This window comes from Drosophila navojoa, chromosome X (assembly GCF_054131105.1).
Source record: "Drosophila navojoa isolate 15081-1374.11 chromosome X, UAZ_NAV_1.0, whole genome shotgun sequence".
In the NCBI taxonomy this organism is placed as follows: domain Eukaryota; kingdom Metazoa; phylum Arthropoda; class Insecta; order Diptera; family Drosophilidae; genus Drosophila; species Drosophila navojoa.
Genome location: NC_142895.1, coordinates 29349129 through 29359034, shown reverse-complemented (window position 1 = coordinate 29359034; position 9906 = coordinate 29349129). Strand labels below are relative to the sequence as shown.

At 35.3% G+C, this 9906-nt stretch overlaps 1 long non-coding RNA gene across 1 annotated transcript; it reads left to right on the top strand.

Annotated features, from left to right (window-relative positions):
* The first annotated feature begins 3104 nt into the window (after window positions 1–3104).
* LOC149090798 (uncharacterized) lies at window positions 3105–3684 on the top strand. Its single transcript, XR_016197543.1, has 2 exons — window positions 3105–3211; window positions 3300–3684. It is a non-coding gene; the product is annotated as an uncharacterized LOC149090798 (long non-coding RNA).
* The last annotated feature ends 6222 nt before the right edge of the window (window positions 3685–9906 follow it).

Genomic DNA, 9906 nt, shown 5'->3' with positions numbered 1-9906 from the left:
TTTTTCTCACAAAATTCTATCTCTTTGACATCTTCTTCTTCTTCGTTTTCTAATTCCCAGAACCGATCTAGGTCTTCTATTGCAATACTTGTCGCTACTATCGTTGTTTTACCTTTTGATTTTGTACAACCTGATACAATCCAACCAAATTCAGTCTTTTGCCCAAGTAATCCATCTATTTTTACTATCCCATCTTTTAGTACGTGTGGATATAAGTCTGCACCTATTATTATGTCTACACGACCTGGTTTATAAAATTGTGGATCAGCTAAAGTGAAATTGTGCCATTGAGCCATGTCTATATTTGCTTTACTAACTGGGAGAGCTTTCATTAACTTTGATAATATGATGGCCTCAACCCTAAACTGTTCTTTATTTGGTTCTCTAGGTTTTATTATTAGCTTAACTTTGTGTTTCGACCTACAAGTATTTTCTGATGAGACACCACTTATTTCTGTCTCATTTCTGATTCTGGGTAAATTTAGCAACTGTGCGGCCTCCTCAGATATCATTGTTTTTTGAGATCCACTATCTATTAAGGCTCTTAAGTTAATATAATTCCCCTTTATTGCTTTAACTTTAATTATCGCTGTGGCTAATAAGGCCTCTTCATTTGTTACTTCTGTATTAACTTTTTCTGTATTTATATGTAACATTGTATGATGAGGCTTCTTACAAAAGTAACAATTTATGTTACTTGTACACCTATTAGTATTCGTGTGTCTTAAACACCTCAAACATAACTGTATCTTTCTTGCAGCATCCAATCTTTCTCTTGGGACCATTGCCTTAAATTTCGTGCATTGCGTGGTACTATGACCTACTACTTTGCATATAGGACAATTGTAACCAGAGTGAATTTTCTTTTCCTCCTTATTTGAAGTGGATAATGAACAATGTCGCTGATCTAAGTAGTCTATTACGTCAGTCAGTAATTGTATTTCTTTTGTCTTTCTTATTTGGCTTTCGTATAATTGAAGTGCCTCTTTACTAAATTTTCTTAGTATTATGTGTGCAAAGATTTTATCAACTTCTTCTGAAAGTTGAGCCTTACTTTTAATTATATGTATTGACTCATTAATTGTATCAATAAAATAATTGATACTTTTGGATGAGTCAATATTTAAATTTGGAAGGTCCATTATTCGGTTCAATTGTTCCGAAAAAATTTTCCTTTTATTTTCATATCGCTTGGTAAGTAATTCCCAAGCGGTAGAATAATTATCTGCGGACCCCGTTAATAAATGAGCAACCATGCTCTTTGCTTCTCCTCGTAATGAGGATTTTAAGTAACTGAATTTGATAGAAGGAGTTAAATCTTCTCTTCTATCAATAAGGTCGCAAAATAATTCAGCGAATAAATCCCAATCTTTGACATCTCCAAAAAATATTGGGACTTGAATTTTTGGTAGACCCGGAAGGTTATCCATTTTTTCGTGGATTATGGGTTGAATTGGGGTGCCTTTTTTGGCTTCTAACGCACTGATTGCATTTTGCACATCAAAATCTAATTCATTAACTTCTTCGTCAAACATTTTGTTTGACACATATTTATTTCTTAGCTCCTGAACTAGCTTTGAAACTTTATTCCATAAATATTTAATTTTATTCTTTCGAATCTCGAAGATTCCTACGTTTCCTTTTGCAATGTCCTCATATACTTCTACTAAATATAGTTTTAACTGTTCGACTTTGCTTTCAAACTCTACTTCTTCTTCAGAGCTTTTGTGAACTGTGACTGCTCTAACATGCTTCACATCTTTATCTTCTTCTTTCTCAGCCCTCATAATTTCTAATTTCAAATCTTGTATGCTTTTCATCGCTTTATCAAATTCCTTATTGTTAAAGTATGCATGGTCTATTACCCCTACTTTTAACAATAAGGTATGATTATTTTCTAATTCTTCTTTTATTTTTTCTAACTCTCCTAAAATTTCGCTCGGTGGCCTAATTTCTTCAGATGAGTCTAGTTTTTTCAATCTGGACACTAAGTCCGATTGCATTTTCAAGAGCTTTATCACTTTTTCTGACAGCATTCTTTTTATTTTTATTTATATTTATTAAAAAAATTAAACTACGACTTATCTTTATCTTATCCGCGCTGTCCTCCTGTTGATCCAGTCTTCTCTGAAGGGGGCGCCTGATGATCTTGGTGATATTCCTCTTCCCGTTTGCCACTGACGGTTCTGATGAGTCGCTTTCTTTCGTCGAATTTCGCTGTAGTTTTACTCTGTCTCTCTTTTTGGATGGAGAACAGAAACCTTTTGGTAGTATTCTGCCTCTCCGCACTTTGCGCGAGAGAACAGAATTACTTTAATTTTTGTTTTTGTTTTTTGTTTTTCTCTCTCCGCACTTCACGAGAGAACCGAACTTTTCGGATTTTTTTTTTTTTTTTTTTTTTTTTTTTTGTCTAGTCCCTTTTTGGGAATGCAGACCCACCAGCACTACAAATTTTCTTTTTTTTTTTTAAATTTGAGCACCACTTTTAGTTTATATATGTATATACTCTGTCTCTTACCACTGGCGGGGGAAAACAGAGTAATATACTATATTTTGTCTTAAGCTGAGTTTTAAAACTATCAGCATTAAGACGCTGGTTCCTTTCTCTGTGTCTCTTATCACGGGTGGGGGAAAACACAGAGAACGCCGAAGGACCAAAATGTTAGAGCGTTAAAATGAAAAACACTCCACATTTGCCGAATTCAAGATCTTAACTGAACTCTTTATTGCTTAAAATCCTAGCTCTTATATACCTAACAGAGACTCTTAAAACTACTTCCGGTCACTGGAAGGGTGCATTTTCTCACACAAACAAGTGCCCAGATGTTTACTTAAGTGTCCCTTTTTTTGAATCTTTGGGCCCAGGCTCACGTTACATTTACATATATTAGACGCTGCATTGGTCGCTGCAACTAAGCGATGACATATTTATTACTTTGTGTCGGATAACGCGCAGGTTATTCGAGTACTGTCTCTATTTTTATTATTATGTATGTTCATGTTTGAACATTCTGCCAGGGGCCCAAAAATGTTGTGGTTGTAAAAATTTTTATTTTTTGTTCGATGACTCGCAGGTCATCCAGTATTCGCATGTTTTCAAACAATATGTTTTGTAGGAAATTGGCGGCAAAAGTTTGGCAACTTTAATTGTTTGTTTTGGCGAAAGTTTACACAAAAGTGAAAAGATTTAATATGGAAAACGGTTGTCCAGGTATTGAAAACAATAGTTTATTTATAATTGTATCGTTTTTATGTGTTTCTGTTTAGTTGTACCGTGTTTTGTAAATGTGTATTTTCAGAATGAACTTAACAAGCGTAGTTGTGTTTCGTGGATCAGTACTTTTGTATGGCAAAGCGTTGCAAAAGGTTTTATATGCAGAGTTATTAACAAATTTGTACAGATTAATATGAAACTAATCTTTTTTGTCCGAATCCACACGTTTTCGATCAAATTTAATTTTTCTAGTACAATATGAGTTTAGTCGTGCTAATCTGGTTGACATTTGGAGCAACAACAATCGCTCAGTCGACGCAGTACAACAACATATATTGGCAAATATTGCACAAAAACACTTAGATGAGGAGAACATAAGCTTAATAAATCAAAAAGTTAAAGGCTTTGTAAATTACATTCGTAAGCACCTGCCGAAGTGTAATTCAACTCTTGAAAGATTTAAGATAAAACACTCGGAATGGCTTGGCAAAAGCTTATTCGTTGACATCACTGGTCAATATGCCTTAACAAATAAAATGGGTCGCGCAAAATGTGATTACGAAAGCGCTGGTCCACGTCTAAAAAGAAAATTAGCCGCCGAAATTTCTAAAGAGAATAACAATTCATCTCCCTTACTCATACATGCAGCCACAGTTTCAGCTAAAAAATCAAATGAAAAGAATTTGGCTATTGTTTTAAAAGCAGCTGGGAATTGTGAGAGTATTGATGATATAAAAAAAAAACTTTTTACGGATGAACCAAGACAAATGTCACCCGACAGTGCTCTTGCTTTTATATTGGAAAACGGATTCACAAAAAGCCAGTACATAAATATCCAAAGAAATTCAAAGATTTACGGTTGTGATATATACCCGGCATATCCGGCCGTTCTTAATTCTAAATTAAAACTTAGGCCACAAGGAATTGAATATTTGGAAAATAAAGCACATGTATCATTACAAAATCTATTGAATCATACATCTTCCCGCATTCTTGAAATGCAACACGAGGTCCTAGAAACACTTCCCAATATAGTACATTGTAAACTATTCTTTAGCTATGGATATGATGGTTCCACCGGCCAGAGTGTGTGCAAACAGCGTTTCCATGATAGACCATCAATTGAGAGTTCACTGTTTGTTACTACAATTGTTTCATTAAAATTGATAAATGAGACACAACAAATTATTTGGTTCAACAAAGCCCCGCAATCTGTTAGATTTTGCCGACCTTTAAAAATCGAATTCATTAAGGAAACTTCCGCCCTCATATTAGCAGAAAAGGAAAATTTGGATGTTCATTTTGCTTTTTCGAGTTTGTTTTAAAAGTCTCATACAGAATTGAGCTTAAGAAGTGGCATGTAAAGGATTGCGATAAGTTTGACCTGGAAGCACGAAAAAGACTGTTGCAATCAAAAATGATGAAAGAAATGGGCCTAAATGTAGACAAGCCTCTTCCAAATGGCAGTGGCAACTCAAATGATGGCAACACAGCGAGAAGGGCGTTTTCAAATCCAGCTTTACTGTCATCAATTCTACATTTTGATTTTGACATTCTGCAAAGTTTTCATACTATTTTAACGACAATTAACTGCGAATACAGCATAAACTCGGAAAAGTTTAAAGCCTTCTGTGCGAAAGTTTTTGTGGCATATCACGATAAATATCCTTGGTATCCCATGTCGCCCACAGTTCACAAAATCTTAGTACATGGGCACCAAATAATAGATACATGTTTAGTTCCTGTAGGCTGCCTTGGGGAACATGCATCTGAATCAAGAAATAAACTATACAAAAGCGATAGAAGAGGCCACGCAAGAAAATGCAGTCGACTAGACAACATCACTGATGTTTTTAATAGATCAATGGATAGTTCGGATCCATTGCTGTCTAGCACCTTTTTTAAAAAAGGATCGCAGCGAATCAAGTTAAAAGTAATACCAGCAGAAGTGATATCCCTACTACAAGAACCACTTATAGAAATACTTTCGGAAAATAATGAAGTGGATTCGTCAGACGAGGAAGATGAGGGTGAACTTGAGGTCATTGCTTCAGAAGATGAATATTTTGAGACAGAATAAAGTAAACCTAATTAAAAATTTGTTAAATTGATCTATTCTTTTAAATATATTTACTTAAATTTCATTTCTTTATAATTATTTTTTTCTTTTTTAAAATAAAAAATAAAAACAAGTAAGAAGACTCTAGTCGAGACTGCTCGACTGATATTCTTTCTCCAAGCTGATATTCTTATCATTCTGCACTTCTTTTATGCACGCACACATACATACACATGCATCCACCCTCACGCGCCTGTGCTCTGCTAACTGCGCAGTAAGCAGCGACTGCGCTTGGGCTGCGCTGCAGTGTGGGCAATAGTATGAGAATTTATTTGATGAATAACTTTTTTTGTAGACATGCAATCTTAATGAAATTTTCAGAGCGTAATCATATGGTCAAAATGTGTGTACATTCTAAAGCACAAGTCTCTAGTACTTGAAATACGTTTTTTACGAATTGGGGGCGAAGGGGGCGTGGTATCCAAAATCTGTTGATTACAAAATGTTTGTATTCATCATATATATATATACACAGTAGATCTGAAGTCTCTATATCTATTAGTACTCCGATGAGGCTCAAAAAACAAAATCAATTTTTCGATTATTCTCGATAAAAAAGTTATCGGATGAGTTATCGAAAAAATAAAGCAAACTCGTACTGCGTATGGTATACACGAGTATGCACAAAAAATTTCAGCTCTCTAGCTCTTATATCTTCTGAGATCTCGGCGTTCATACGGACGGACGGACGGACGGACGGACGGACGGACGGACAGACGGACAGGGCTATATCGACTCAGCTCGTCGTGCTGATCAAGAATATATATACTTTATGGGGTCTGCGATGATTCCTTCTGCCTGTTAAATACTTTTACACAAAAACATTATACCCTGATTTCCCATTTTCAATGGGTTCAGGGTATAACAAGAAAGAAAGCTCTAGTCGAGACTGCTCGACTACGAGATCCCCTGAACCCTACAAGCAACTGATATTTCAATAATAATTAGCAAACACACACACTCACACACACACACACACGCATACAAACAAACACACGCATATACACACACTCACATATACAGGCGATTGCGCTTGGGTTGCGCTGCAGTGTTGGCAATATAGTGAACACTTATTTGTTGAATAATTTCTAGACGTACGATCGTAATGAAACTTTCAGAACGTAATTATAATGTTAAAATGTATGTGTATACCGAAGCACAAGTCTCTAGTATTTGATATACGACTTCTACAAAGATGAGGGTGAGGGGGTGGATTTAGGGGTGGGGGGTAAATTTTAACAAAAACCGAAATTGTATAAAATACATCTTAATATACATTTTAAATTTGGAGACTCTAGCTTGCAAGGTGTAGGCGATATAATTTTTTAAGTGATCTTCGATAAGGTTTTTTATCGATAAAAAAGTATCGGGATGAGTAATCGTTTTTTAGTGATAAACTCGATCTGCGCGTGATATATACGGACATTTTAAAAAAAAGTTGAAGTCTCTAGCTCTTATATCTTCTGAAATCGACGCGTTCATACATACGGACGGACGGACGGACAGGGCGAAATCGACTCAGCTTGTCGCCCTGATCAAGAATATATATACTTTGTGGGGTCTGCCACGCCTCCTTCAGCCTGTTACATACTTTTAACAAAACCATTATACCCTGATTTCCCATTTTCAATGGGTTCAGGGCATAAAAAAACCACTGTGCAGTGGTTACCATCAAATTAAAATGTACAAAAAGAACATTCAAAAAAAAAAAAAAAAGACAGCATTTTGAGCAGAGGGGGACATTACGAGTTTGTACGAATGCCATTCGACCTTACTAATGCCCCGGCAACTCTTCAAAGGGTAATCGAATCTTTATTTGGAGATATACTAGGTATATATTGCCTCTTATATATTTTTCAGCCGAAGCAGAAGCTATTCTGAAAGCCATCGTTTACGCACAAGGCAGAACTGGAAAGTTTGCGATATGTACTATCGATAGCCTATCGACTGTAGAATCTGTCAAAAATCTATCTAACACAAACCCAACAATCGTGCAGATACGGGAAAGTTTAATAAAAACCCCTCTAAAACTTAACATATTTTGGGTTCCCAGCCACAGGGGCATTAGGGGCAATGAGTTGGCTGACAATGCAGCAAAAGCAATGTCAAAGTATCCCACAATCATGATACTCCCTTCAGCGGAAAAAGATCTGCGAAAAGTTATTCTCAAACAGCTCCACTCGCAAAAATCGAAATCTGGGCTAACTTTCATCACAGATACAGGAACTGCAACCCAAATTTGGAGAAAGTCAAGTTCCCTATCAACACATCCCGAACGAAAAACACTATTTTCACCCGCCTCCGGATAGGACACAGCAGTGGCACCCACAGCCATGTACTGTCAGGAGACCCAAAACCGAACTGCCACTTATGTGGTCTAGAGCTCTTTACCGCACACCTGCTGGACACCTGCAAAAAATTAGTTAGCATTAGAAAAGCTCATTTTCCAAATATACTACCCTCATCCATCTTACCCTTCGTCACAACAATAAATATAAATAACGTTCACAGTCTCAATTGGCCATTGCCACTGGAGGCGTCGTCGTCATTAGGGCATGCCTCCGACATGGGTATCTAGAATGTAAGAAGGGATTCAAGTACAACCTAGATGGGAAACTATAAGGGGGATTCTCTTAAGTGTTGGAGATTCAGTTTAGATCGATTATAGTGTTCAAAGTATTGAGATGAATTGTTTCTTGGAATGGTATATGGATATATCTACATAGCTACAGATCTTTAACTATATATGCATTCAAATGGAATGATGGAAGTGTGGGATATATGTATGTATATGTACAGTCAAGTTCAACTGTCATACGGAGAGGTAGTAAAAACCAACTGCAAAACAGTTGGCCTAATTGGTATGTATGTATGTATGTATGTATGTATGTATGTAGCGTTGCCTTAGTTTATTTTCTTAATGTTTCTTTTATCAACAGCAATAAATTCATAATTTTATTTTTTTATTGTTTTTTTTTTTTTTTTTTTTTTGAAGTTTAACGATGATTGTAATATTATTTTATTTTATTTTTTCAATAGTGGCGTATATATTTTGACATTGTTATGTTTATCAACAACAATTCTTAAATTAATGTTAAATATACCCTCCTTTTGACCATTTGGAGGCGTGTTCGGGACGAAATCCACCAAGGCTTCAAGATGTTTTAATATAATCCCTTCCCACTCCGTTTCCATACCTGCCCTTGTCAGATCGGCGGATCTATTTCGCTTTATAAGCGACCATACAATAGCAATAATATTCCAATCTGGACTTTGGTCTGGTCAATCCAGTGTTTCCCCTCCAACTTCTTTCAAAATGTAATTTGGCATACAATACTCCCCATTTATTAAAGACACCACCACAGAGTCCTGATCTTAATCCGATCGAACATTGCTGACATATGTTAGAAAAAAGGATCAGAACACACCACATTAGTTCAAAATCCAAACTTATAGAAGTATTAAAAAGAGGAGTGGGTGAAAATTGACAAAAAATACACTGAAAGGTTAGTTTTGGCGATGCCAAAAAGACTACACGTAGTTATAAAGAATAAGGGTTACCCCACAAAATACTAATGTTAAAAAAATGTAATCTTTCGCAGTTATTTGAAGCGTACAGGTTAAGTGTATAAAGACTTTATTGGAGAGAAAAACACGTTTTTTAATGGTTTTTAGTTATTACTTTTATGCTAAGCAAAATATAAAAATTATTTTTTTTTTTTTAATAATTTTTTGTTAAATTATTAGTTAATAAAGCATTGCTGTATGAAGACGTTATTGTCCACTGTATGTAGTAATTAAAATGAATGACTTTATTTTTAAGACGCCATATGGCAATGAAAAGCCCAGAGAAGCGGCTGGAAATTAAAAAACAATGCAAAAACAAATCCGCTATTGAGATTCTTAGAAAATGATAAAGAACGAAATTCGTAAAATGAAAATCGTTTCATTACATATAATAATAATAGCTTTGACAGACACGAAGTGTATTCTTCAGAGGTCACAATCAACTGACCTTTATTGAAAATGTCTTTCCTCAAATACATACATACGTGTATACATATGTATGTACATACATTGTTTTCTTACATTCTATTCGTATAGGCTATTTAATAGGAATTCTGAGTTGTTGCTTGGCTTGATAGGTCTAACAATCTCTTTTGTGTTAATGGGAATTTGCAAACAGTGTCGCACAATCGTTTACTTGAAATTCAATAAGTTTTGTTTATTGGGCTTAGTTGTATGCTTCCGTTGTGCTCTTGAAATGTAGGATTTATACATACAGTTTGAAACGAAAGTGTTTTCATATGGGCAAAATTATACACGCACACACACACTCACATACACTTTTAGAACGTAATCATATTGTTTAAATGTGTGTATATTCCGAAGCACAACTCTAGTATTTGAAATACGCCTTGTACAAATATGATGGTAAGGGGGCAGATATAAGGGTGGGGGAGAAATTTTAACAAGAATCTAAATTGTATAAAATGCATCTTAATATACATATTATTTTTGGAAACTCTAGCTTTAAAGATGTGGGAGATATAACTTTATACCTGATTTTCGA